This window comes from Galleria mellonella, unplaced genomic scaffold (assembly GCF_026898425.1).
Source record: "Galleria mellonella isolate WM207_F2 unplaced genomic scaffold, CSIRO_AGI_GalMel_v1 utg312, whole genome shotgun sequence".
Taxonomy (NCBI): Eukaryota; Metazoa; Arthropoda; class Insecta; order Lepidoptera; family Pyralidae; genus Galleria; species Galleria mellonella.
In genome coordinates, this window is record NW_026442074.1 from 5,348,703 (window position 1) to 5,361,455 (window position 12,753).

Genomic DNA, 12,753 nt, shown 5'->3' on the forward strand with positions numbered 1-12,753 from the left:
ACCTTTCATTTTTTATAAGACACACTTTTTTGTTTAATTATAAATAGATGTTAGACACGCTTTTATAGTAAGACGTTTAAATATGTATTCAATACCTATCTACTTAACTTTTTGTGGTAAGACAGTATATTATATACACCGTCTTACCACAATTAAAGTTAAAATCAGATATACATGAGAGTATATTATCAATCATAAAGCCATAGTTTTAAGCTGCACTTACAAGTTAATATTACTTGAAACGGTAAAGAAATTATTTCCAAACCATTAAAGATGAATGAGCAGCTGCCGCGCCTCGTACCTGCTGCATCCCTCCTTAATAACAGAAACTGAACGATGCGGTCGACAATGCGCGGTGAGTGCGGTCACACCGCCAGTCGACACTGCCAAAGGAATGGGTTCGATTCTCATTCCTTCCGGGCAGGAACAAGATTTTTATTTATCATTATAAGTTGAAATAATAACAGAAAATAACGAGTTCAAAATAATGACGAGGTTTTTCCCTAGAATTACACAATATGGGATTCTTCAAAATAATATATTTTTTCTCGTATTGGGTCTGCTGGAAGAAATCTCTTTCAGAGATAAGCTCGCCTTTGTGCACTATTATGTTTGTTTTTTTCTATTTCAATAACCTTTTGTTTACAATAAAGAAAATAATATTTTTTTAAGAGTCAACATCCAAAGCGCTCGTGACACCTCTAGGTGTGGCAGGTATCTACAAACTGGGGCTTTACTCTTTGGGCCACGGTAACTGTTTACCATCAACATGTTCATATGTTTATTTACCACGGCGTATCCCGTAGCTTCATCCACATGAATCAAGTATATAACGCATTTATGTGCTTAATTGAGATATAACCCGCATTTCATTCAAATCCGTTCAATTTTGCGTGTGTCAATTGTGAATTGTGTCAAAGAATAATTAACATCCATCCAACCATCGAATTTTCACATTTATTATATTAACAATAATATTAATAAGATACTACCGATTTACTGCAGGTATAAATATTGCAGCTGAAATAGAAACCTAGTTCTATTTGAAGTTACGTAAGATAGTAATTGAATTTTAGTAATCTTATCAAAAGATACACTTTACTATTAGTAAGTATAGTAAATGAGCTAATAAATGACTTTATATTTTGCTAACACTTGCGCATTAAGAATCAAACAAAACAGGTAACGAGCCTTTAATTCGTTAACTATACTCCGTATACAATACCACAGTGAATATCATAGATCTATACAAGTATAGATGAAGTATTATTAAAGGCTATTTACCATATTTTAATAGATTGCACAATGGATTGATTTTAAGAAAATAATAATATGTGACTCTAAATATCTCATTGAATACCTAAAACAAGACAACTTTATATAATTAACAACGAAAAAAAAATCGGAAATTACAGAGTATAGAGGCAAAACATCGTAGTCCTAAAGAAAGGCAGGCATGGCAAAGTTATAATTTTTCTTTCGGTGGGCCATCAGTTTGTTTGCCATTTTAAGTATAAAAAAAAAAACATTTCACATAATAGACAAATTAAAATTATATCGCATAGACCAGATGACCTTCAATTCACGTATATTCAATGTAATTTCTAATATAATAGATTTCAAACAAATTGCGACAAAAATTGGCCTACAGTTCTTCACTAAAAACTGGTAAAATATTTATCATTTTCACTACGCTAAAACGATTTCGATTCAATTAATTTCGATTTGTAGATATATATATAGTAATGGATCTATTAGAATATTATAATTATTCTATTAAAAGTGTTAATTTAAGTGGGCACGTCGACATTACGTGGTGAGATACGAAGCCCGATATAATTTCGCCGTCGACTAATTTCAGGATAACATCGCAGTCTGTCGGTGCATCCCTGCCACATTCTTGCACGTCTAATAACTAATTAAGTCTACCCTGCCCACCCTTCAGAGCGAGTGCTGGGACGTACTCAGGGCATCATAAAATTTCTAAAATATTTTTTTTATACTAAAATATAGTTCCTTTCAGCTATCCCAGTAGTAATAACAAATAAAGAATAATTCAAGCTTTTTTTATTTGTGTAATATAATAAAATAAAGTTGCATTTTTTAGTACTATCTCAATATTAATAATAAAGACATATTTATAAGAATTAAAACTATTTTTCTTGGATAAATCAAAGTTATTTAAAGTAAAAGATACTTTTTACTTTTTGAAAATAAGAACAAATTTTCTTTATTATAATTAATATTATTATTGTTTTAATATTAGTTACTCAATCAGAACACAATAATATACAGAAAATATTTGTCCAAATAACATGAAAAAAGCCGCATATAATATCTAGTATCGTTACATTCATTAAAATCATAAACTCTATTAACATGAAGATATATATTTTATGACATGTTTGAATGATTTAAATGATTCCACTTCAATTATTACTATGGTCGTAAAGTTTTAAAAAACGTAGCATCAAACCGTATAATAACAGGCGTGAGACAAATTACCTTCAGTAAGTTTATGAACACGCTAAACCAATAAAAATGATTCGAAGATCAAAAAATATTGTTGAAATTATGTTGATACCATTGAAGATATTTAGTAGGCTAACTATACTAACCAATATTACGTGAGCCCTGGTTGCAATAAAAATAACAATTTTCATTAATTTTATGGCAATACATAAACCAACAGATAAAACAACTTTGGATATAAAGTCACCGGATACATTATGTAAATTAAATTAAATAGCAATATATATTTGTTATTGCTTTTATAATTTGGAGCTAAATGTTCAAATATTGTTAGAGAATTAAAAGTATTTTTTTTTTGTATAATTATATTTTATTTATTACTTTTTTTTCTTTTGATGGCAACAATTATTGAATGATCACTATAGAATTAATTCTAATTAATTGATTAGACTGCCTATAGTCATAAAAATTTAAAACATACCACAAACTCGAATTTGTTAGCCATAACCATAATTTATTAATTAAAAAATGGGCTATATAGTCTCATATACACGTATTTATTTTATTCATTATTTATTTTAATCCAATTTAATCGTTTATATAAAAAATAGTCAAAACTGGAATTCGATTTACTGTACAAACCCTGATTACACTAGTTTTTTTTTTAGCAAAAAATGCATTAGAGTCTGTTTAATTATTTGACAGCCATATATCTTATAGTATACAGGATATGCAGATAAAGTATTAAAAGTATTTATTAAAAGATACGCTTCTATTACCTGACTCTCAAATTCTTGGGATCCCAGAACACTTTTAACTTTAATATAATTAACATAAAATAACTCCTAATACGGCACTGTACAAAATCGCAGATAATCTGTTCATCACGGTTGTTAAATGTAACTTCTACTTGAGTGGATTACAGCGGCCCGGTTCAGAAAATGGCAAAATATTGTAAGTATATAATCTTCTTACTTTTATTTACATCCATAGTTAGCTCGAGAGCTAACAAAGAGGCTTTACATGACTTTTATAGTCATAGCACTAATTAGTAAATAAATAGGATGCCATATCTCAATACTCGTGGTTATAAAAAAAAGCCATGTCATAATGTCATTTATATTTGTAAGTATATATATATATATATATATATATATATATATATATATATATATATATATACATACATACATATATACTTTTTATCCCCATATTTAATTGAATACAATAATGTTTGCCCAATGAATTTTTGTTATGGATGATAATGAAATGGTAGTCCCACCCGCGCTATCGGTATACATTGGCCCCAGTGAGGGATGATAGGTGAGGATGAAATCAGGCCAGTTGGCCCATCACGACCAATTTGACAATAATTAATCACGAGGTTTCTAGGGGGAGCCGCGTGGAGGTAGACCTGAAAGGATATATTGTTAGCAATGGAGATTAAAGTCCATATTACTAATAATCCTACTTAGTAGTTTTTGCATGAAAAAGTAACAAACATCTATCCATTCTTAGAAACTTTCACATTTATATTATTAATAGGACTCGAGCCGTGGGCCTATTTTTTATTTTTATTTAAACGTCAGAGTAACTTCACTATCGCAAATTCTATATCCGTTTGAAGCTTCTTAATCGTTACTGTATAACACTATGAAATAATAATAAATATAAATAAAATATAAGCATGTACACATAAATTATTACATACGACTGTACCTGCGCAAACTTTAAGCTTATATTAATTACTTTCGCTTTACACCGCGATCTCTTCCACCCAGCCGAGAGCCAAGCCAACGCACTGACCAGCTATAAAATATAAGATGTCAACTCCGCCCACAGCGATTCCCAAGCTAACGAAATAAAAAAAGATAGGTCATCTGCAATAATGTTTTGCGTAATAACACACTAAATATAATTATAATTGCTAAATAAAAAAAAAAGACAAAATGTAAAGAAGAAGGATTTGAGTTTACTGCCATTTCTCAAATTGGAATCTCAGAAACTTAGATAATATAGATAGAGCATCAAGTCTCCAAAACGGGTCAACTTTTTATCAGCTAATTGTCAAATCTGCTGACTCGTTTTTTTTTTTTTATTTATGTTCTATATACTTACACAAACAGTATATCTTGGCGTATTATTTAATAAATAAAATGAGTATTTACGCATTAAAAAGATACAAAAATTATAAGACAAAATTAATATAGAAATTATAAAGGAATCACTAGTAACTATTTATCACACAAAATTGTATGAAAAAGTTAACTCGCTTTTCTCGAAGCATTTGTATGAAGACATTCTATCTATATAATTTAAGCTTAGGCTCTAGCAGTAGAATCATAAAAATGATGATTTAAAAGATTTTGTAAACAAGTCTATTAGAATAAAGCTGATTTTAATTTTATTCTAACTAATATAATTTATTAGCGATTTAGTAATTCAGACAGTTAGCCTTAACTAAACAAAGTAATAAGAAGTCAGTTAAATAGAGAAAACAATAGGAAATTATTATTTTGACAGCAAAAACAATATGGCGTACGCGACGATGATTGCGCGCGAAATCGATCGTCACGAGTGCATTCCACTCGCGAGTACGCGTGCCGGAACAAAAACCTTTATAAAAGTTATCTACGGAAAATTATTAAAATACGCTTTTCTTAGCAGTTCAGAATCATTCTACACATACCAAAGATTCTATCTCATCCAGGTACACACACTACGTAAGTTTAAACCAAAGTGTAATAATATAGGTGGTAATTGCTTAGGTAATAAGCTTAATAGTAATGTGATTTCAATAATTATTGTAGATATGCCAAATATCGTTGTAATTTTAAAAAGGTATAAATATAATTTATATTTATATAAATATATTTAAAAATGTAATATGATAAGTAAATTATATTAATAAAAAAGTCTTTATTTCAAGTAACTGTATATTAACCAAGGCATATATTGTTCGGAATCATAATAATATATACTATAACTTAAATGTATAATATTTAAAAATATTATACATCTAATGATTAACTTATGGGATGTTTTCACTTTTTATTATATTTTTTATTGTTAACCTACTAGCTGCCCGTCCCGTCTTTACACGAAAATACTAATGAAGAAAATGAGATTTAATGTTCCCTTTATTGTACGATCTTCACTTTTTATATGGATACTTTTTAATCCAAATTTTTCACTTTCTGCTCAATTTTTCAAACATTTCATACAAACTTTGTCCTGTCAATTACTAAAACAAAACAGTTTTTAACTAAATAGATACAGCCATTCTGAACTGATAATACATTCGCCAATTGATTTTTATTAAATTGATCTATGTATATAATCATCATTTCAACCGTTAACTTTCCACTGCTGAACATAAGCCTTCTCCATAAGGGGAGTGACGCCAGGAGTTGCCACGCTTCGCAATCGGGTTAGAAAACGTAGTTAGGCTTTTAGAAATGTTTTCAGAGGGACGCTGCTGTCCAACCCTCCACTAATAAGTTCCTTTAGTCTTTAATAAATGTCATTAAATTTCCTTAATCATTAGTATTATAATATATTATAATAATTACAAGATTATTTACAAAATATCATTATCTTTAGATTTAATATATTTGACGCAATATACAGAAATATATATTTTATTGTTTAATTATATCCAGGATAAACAGGAAGATGAATAAAGGAGCGTGGTTCCCCAATGGCAAACAATGAGCATTGCGGTAAAGTAGCTCTGTGTAGCTATTGTTAGCAGGAATAGTAATTGATACACGTTTCAAACATATTATAAGCTTGCAAACATGAATATTTTATTGAGGAAACACTCATCAGACAAATGTCTAAAGAATATATACCTATAAACTTTTATTTAGTTTGTATCTGTATGTCATATATATTTTGGCATGAAGAACATTTTAAAGCATGAAGAGATATTGGATATAGACTTTAGAGATTCATTCATGTTCTTCATAGTCTTAAAAAGTTTTTATTTTTATCATTTACATTTATCAATAAATTTATTAAAAAATATTAAATAAAAATCCTACTTAATTTGACTAAAAACAGGGTGAAGGGTCACTCACGAAATGTTATTTGTTGAAGAATGCCTGGAATCCAGCGCTTTCGTGTGCGATTTCGTAATAATAACCCATTGAAACAGAGTACACAGGCAATTCCAAACCGGCCCAAGCAAAACGAGTCTTCCCATGTCGGCAGGATTACACAAATAAGTATGGGAGTCGTGATAGGACCCACGCCTTCAGGGCAAAGAACAGATGCGCGGAAGTCAAAGTTGCATGCGAAGATTTTTTGATGCATAATGAACTATCCCCTGGAGCATTAAAGATAAATTTTATAACGTTCTCGTAAAGATAATAATAAAAAATTAAAACAGAACAAACAATAAAAACAATCAAACACACTGCCATTAATACTAAATTAATTCACAACCCAAAACAAATTGTTTACAAGCGGAACGCACGTCCGAGATTGATTCCCATAAAATTCGTGCACGTGTGTAAAAACAACTTGGACTAAACCATCAGAAATTACCCAAATCCGGTCCTAAATTATTGTGTGATTTGTCTCGGCACCCACACACTTTAATTGTTTTATTCTTTTCAGGTAAAAAGTCGTAATTATCCAAAGCTCTTCACAATAACATAACAGGCGGGAAAGAATAGAAAAAAAAAAAACAAAGCTATTTTTTCTTTAACCTATCAATCCATACCTGAGCAGGTTTGAGGCCCGAGTGCCGACATTTTTTATATAAATCTTCGCTTTAAAGCTGAGTCCTGTCAATATATAGATTATTCTCGCCAAAATACACTTTTTGACATTTTAATTTACTGTTTCACGCATACAAAATTATAAATAATATGTTGAGATGTCTTAGTTACAATATTTTAACAGCATATAATACAATTCGACATTATAGTGACGAATTTAAATAGACGCCAATTCCTGGTTTTTATTGAGAGAAAAATGTCTCCAACTTTAAAAACCAGGTATAACCATACTTTTCTATTTACTTAGTAATAATAAGAAGTCTTTATTTATTTATATATATACATATATAAGGCATTTATTTACCAGAGGGAGACTTTGTACAAAAGTCGATTGCTTGGGTACCTCTGTCCCATTTGTGTTTCTACCGTGAAGCAGTTGTGTTTGCATGGTTGTGTTTCGGTTTGAAGGGTGGGATATGGCGTGTATTAACAGGGTACAGAGAAATAACACCTGAGTCCTCAAGAATGGCAACGCATGGGGGGTATCATGGGCGAAACAGTACACTCTGTTATGTCCATAGTACTGCTCATGTCTATAGGCGACGGTTACCACTTTCTATCAGGTGGGCCGTTGTTGAACTTGAACTTGTTTACCATTCTAAGTTGTATAAAAAAAAAAGGCAAAATAATGCACATAATTAACATGCACACCAAATTAATTTGAATCCTAAAGGTCTTTTGACGACAACAAATGCAATATATAGACACAAATATAGCCAAAATCTAGTCATGAATTACTGAAAACAACTTTTAATTAATACTTTAACACGTAAGTATTATGAAGCTAGCCCCGGTCTGTGGCTTGTGACTGCGCATAATGTAGGTACAGTGTCATAAAATGAGACAGGATTCTACGTGCCTTGAATTCCAATACATAAAGTAGATACTACATTTATCCATTTTTTTAGATTTAGTCAACTATTTATTGAAGTACGGATATAATATGATTAAACATTTAAAATATATTTTTTCGTTCTGTCCACTTGCGCTGCTACGTATAGCTAAGTATAATTTACGCTAAAGAAAGGACCAGTGAGGAATAACAATATAGGATTAAAATCAGCTCAGTTGACCTTTTATGACAATAGTAAATCACTAGAGTTTCTTGAAAGACTGCGTGGTGCTCGACATAGCACTATACATACACGATATCTTCGCAAATGCTAATTTCATTTTATTTGCCGTTAGGGCTTAGTTAATCCAATGATTATGTTTTTTTAATAAAAAATAATTAAATTAAATTTACCGTGGTAAAAGATCAACGATACGTTGCAAAAAATGGTTTGATTCAGATTTTTCGGAACCCTAATTATTACTTGCATATATATAAACATAATTACGAGTATGCACCGCAACTTGTCGATTAATTGACAGATAATATACACTGTATTTAAACTACGAAGACCAATTCAGATAATAAATTTCGGGTGCACATACAGGTATGAAGTTCACAAAGTTATTGGGCGGTCCGGGCCTTTTCTTTTTAATAAGTAACATTTCAAGATAAATGAAAGGCCCGTTTAAAGAAAAAATAATTACCCAATATGTCGGACGGACGGTGATCAGGCGCCTCTTTAAACGAAATTTTAATAAAGCGCATAAAGAGCGATTACGTCCATCATTTTTCAAGATGGCCGAGACAATCGGGCGTCATTACGCGCAACGGACGCCGGTGCCGAAATGCAGAACTAATAATGTCGATGAAAGGATCAGATGATGATTATAAACAGCCACCGTGTCGTATGCGATGATGGACGGTACCGTTTTGTTTTTGATTCCGACGAGCATTCCAAACTTAACATCAGTAGCAGGTTTTTAACGTACACAAGAAGAAATTTTTACTACACAAATACAGAGACTTTCCATGACCAAATTATATCAAACCAAAATAAAATAATGAAAAAAAAAACAATTGCAAAAAGTATTATGAAAATCGATTTCAAAGCCAATAAGTCCTGAACCTGACCTGAATGAACCTTAATTCATCACATAAAATGCAGACAGGTAATTAAGAATGTTTGTAAAACACATAAGAAGTTTCCAAACTAAATATGTATAACACTAGGTTCTCTGTTGTTTATTAGTCATAACTTTTCGAACTTCACAGTTCATTCTTCATAAATTCTACAGGAAAATTTAGGACGTATTCTTTTCATGTGAATACTATCTTCTGCGACAATATTTTTTATGAATTTTAATGAATTTTGAGTTTATATTCATATATATTAATTATGATTAGGATGCTTATTACTTGTTTATAATAAAATTATGTTTTTTTTATCAAAAATAATCATTATTAGCAGGCAAGTTGACATTCTACTGATAACCGCAAATATAAATACCACGTGGAAAGTCGCAAAATCGAAATACACTACATCACATTATCTTCTTTTATTCGTTGACACTTCTGAGGATATACTGTATTTATATAAATGTATATTAAACAAATTAAATTATAACATATTACGACATGCCCATACAGCTGTAAGCAGAAGATGTAAAAACCGGGTCGTCAAAGATACGCCTAATAAAGGTCCGCGAACTCCGTGCCTTATTGTACTTATTGGCTTACGAAAATTAAACGATGTTAACTTCGTAAGAGAATGAGCAATCATCGACGTTGAGTTTTTATTATCTCGTATAACCAAAGAATTTATATAGGGCCTTTAAACTCTGCCCATCTTTGCTTTATTAACATGTCTTTGAATATTTGCTAAGTATTCGCGCGGACAACGTACTATTACTTACATACATAACTGTTTCCATTACACGCAATTTTATGTAAGTGTATATATTCATCAATCATTTCACTAACCATAAAACTCTGTGTCGAGTAAATCTGTCGTACTGTAGGAACTATACAAATTGTCTGTTTTAAAATGGAACATGTTAAAAACAATGGCCCTTTCAGATGAGCACCTAGTTTAATATTCATATTTGTGTTAAAAACCGTCAACAAAGAAACAAAGCGTGTTCCGTGCCATAGGTAAAAGGGCGCATTCAACACTCACCTTTATTTAGAACAAAAATCAAAATAACTAAAATTTTGATTTATTTATGTCGTGTGTTACATTGCGCGTTCGAAAAATTAAACTGAATTATGATATAATAGTCACGCAACAATGTACATCACGCGTGATGGAGAATTGTATGGCTGATTGTTTCATGGTTAAGTCAGAGAATGCGGTCCGTGAGAAAAAAAATACTCTCGCTTCCGATGCGCTCGGCTAGATAAACGCAGGTGGTGGCGTTGTGGACGAGACTCACGCCGAGCCGTTCGTTTCAAATTTAGAATGCATTACTTTTAGGGGTCCGTAACTCTTTAATAGCTGACTCATGCCGTAACCGAAATCCAAAATAAGTTTTTGAATAACAAATAAATTATTAATTAAAAAAGATTTAAAAGGACCTCCACACTAATCGCAATGTTTGATCTCGCGTCAAATTTTATGGTAGTGGTGGTGGTCTTAAGGCGATTATTCACTGCAACGAATATTTTTTTAAATTATGTCAAGTACCTGATTGCGATTCTTAGCAAGAACTTAATGTAAAAGGGCGGCAAAACGCAAGCAACTCTTCTCGTGTTTGAGGTGTTTTTGGACAACGGTAGCTACTTCCCATCAAGCGGACCAACTATCCAATTGCCTTCCTAACAATAAAAAAACTGTCTCTTCCTGTTTTTTTTTTTTTATCAAAAGAATTGACATTTAATTCACGACATTCGATGTCGCTGTGTTTTATTCTAACTTTTATACTAGGTCCAGCAATTGGTATGATGGACTAAGTTTTAACTTTTTCTTTGTTAAGAAAAGAATGGAAAATACTAAATAAAAAAAAAGTCCATAATTTAGATATAGATAAAGAATAATCGTTCCACCGAATTATTCTGGTATTACCCCGGTTATTAGTAATCATTTCAAATATTATTGATTCTTCTTCATTCATTAATAAAGCACGGTACTTGATTACAGTATGTAAATTTATACTCATGTGTGTGAATTCAAATTCTGAATACTGCTTTAACGTTCAATGAATTTATATAGTCACATATTAACATTATATTTGTCACATATGGAAATCATGTGTGTGTGTTAGGTAGAGAAAAACTTCAAAATCATCAAACCGCATTATCAATGATTATCAAAATCAAAATAGGAACCACAGCTGTTTACGAATAACGTGCGCTTTACTATTTTAAGAAAAGAGATTTGGAATTCACAGTCAGTAGCTGGTTGTCATTTGTCTTTTTTTTATTATCGACGATTCCTCAACGCAGTTGTAAAGGAAACAAACATTTTAATTCGTAAATATGCGTGCCATGTATGCTAATGGGGTAGTTAAGGAATTTCATAGAAATATTTAATTGTTGGAACATGGGACATTCTTTGTTAGCTTTTTTGTTAATATTTCAACTTATAAACACCATATTAAGTCGTTATACTGACGCGTTTTAGTTATATATCTAATTAAATATGTATGTCACGTTGAATTTTATAGTTACTATATGTAAATTTGATACTTACTGAACCTACTTAAACTTCATATATAGTAATTATTTACTCACATATACCCGCGACTTCGTCCAAGTGTCCGGGACATACCAATTGATCGGCATAAATAGTAACCAATATCCTTATTCATCTTATGTCATAAAATATGCCTGTTCTTATGACAATTGAGCCGTAAACAAATAAAATCACTTCCACATATAATATTAGTAAGGTAAAATAAAAAAAATTCTGAAAATAATAATAAATGTATGTATTATCATAAATATACAGTCAATATAGCGTCATAATACAAATAAAAACTTAATCGTCGCGCTAATTAACTATTCCTAAACCAAAAAAAAAAAATTCTTATTCGTATCTTTCCATATTCATCATCATCATATTCATATCCTTATTTCAATTATATAAATTTTGGGGTCGGTGTAATATTTTTTTATCTCTTTCTATCCATATCACTCAAAGTTTTAGTATCTTTCTATATTATCAGAAAGATTTACAATAACTAGAACAAAAACCAACTTTAATGTGAACTTAAATACTAAACGGGTATTTATCGTACTTAATTACCTGTATATATAAAATATACTATTTATAGTACTTACCTATTAGAAAGTTTGTTTCAATGGAAAGTTTACCACATCGATGCACTTAGCTTATGAGACTTTTAAATATTGTTCCACATTCCAATGAACGCATTACTGATACTGAGTACCTACTTATACTCAATTCGGATTCGTAAAATGTTTAGCTTAAGATCATATTTCTAGACAAGCTTCTTTATAATAAGATACCTATAAAATAGAGCATCGAGTGTTAAAAAAGACGCACCAAAAACAATTAGCTACCTTTTTTTAAAAAAGCAAATATTTTTTAGCAAAAAGCGCGCCATTTTTCGACATTGTCATATTCATGTAATGAATCGGGAAATATTTGCAATATGTAATATACTTAAATTGTAATATGTATTGAACACAATGTATAAT

The 12,753-nt window shown here is 30.7% G+C and overlaps 1 protein-coding gene across 1 annotated transcript in view; it reads left to right on the plus strand.

The window, feature by feature from the left end:
* The window catches only part of LOC113515213 (tetratricopeptide repeat protein 28), an 81,154-nt gene that overhangs the window by 23,359 nt on the left and 45,042 nt on the right, over nt 1-12,753 (plus strand). The window lies entirely within an intron of this gene.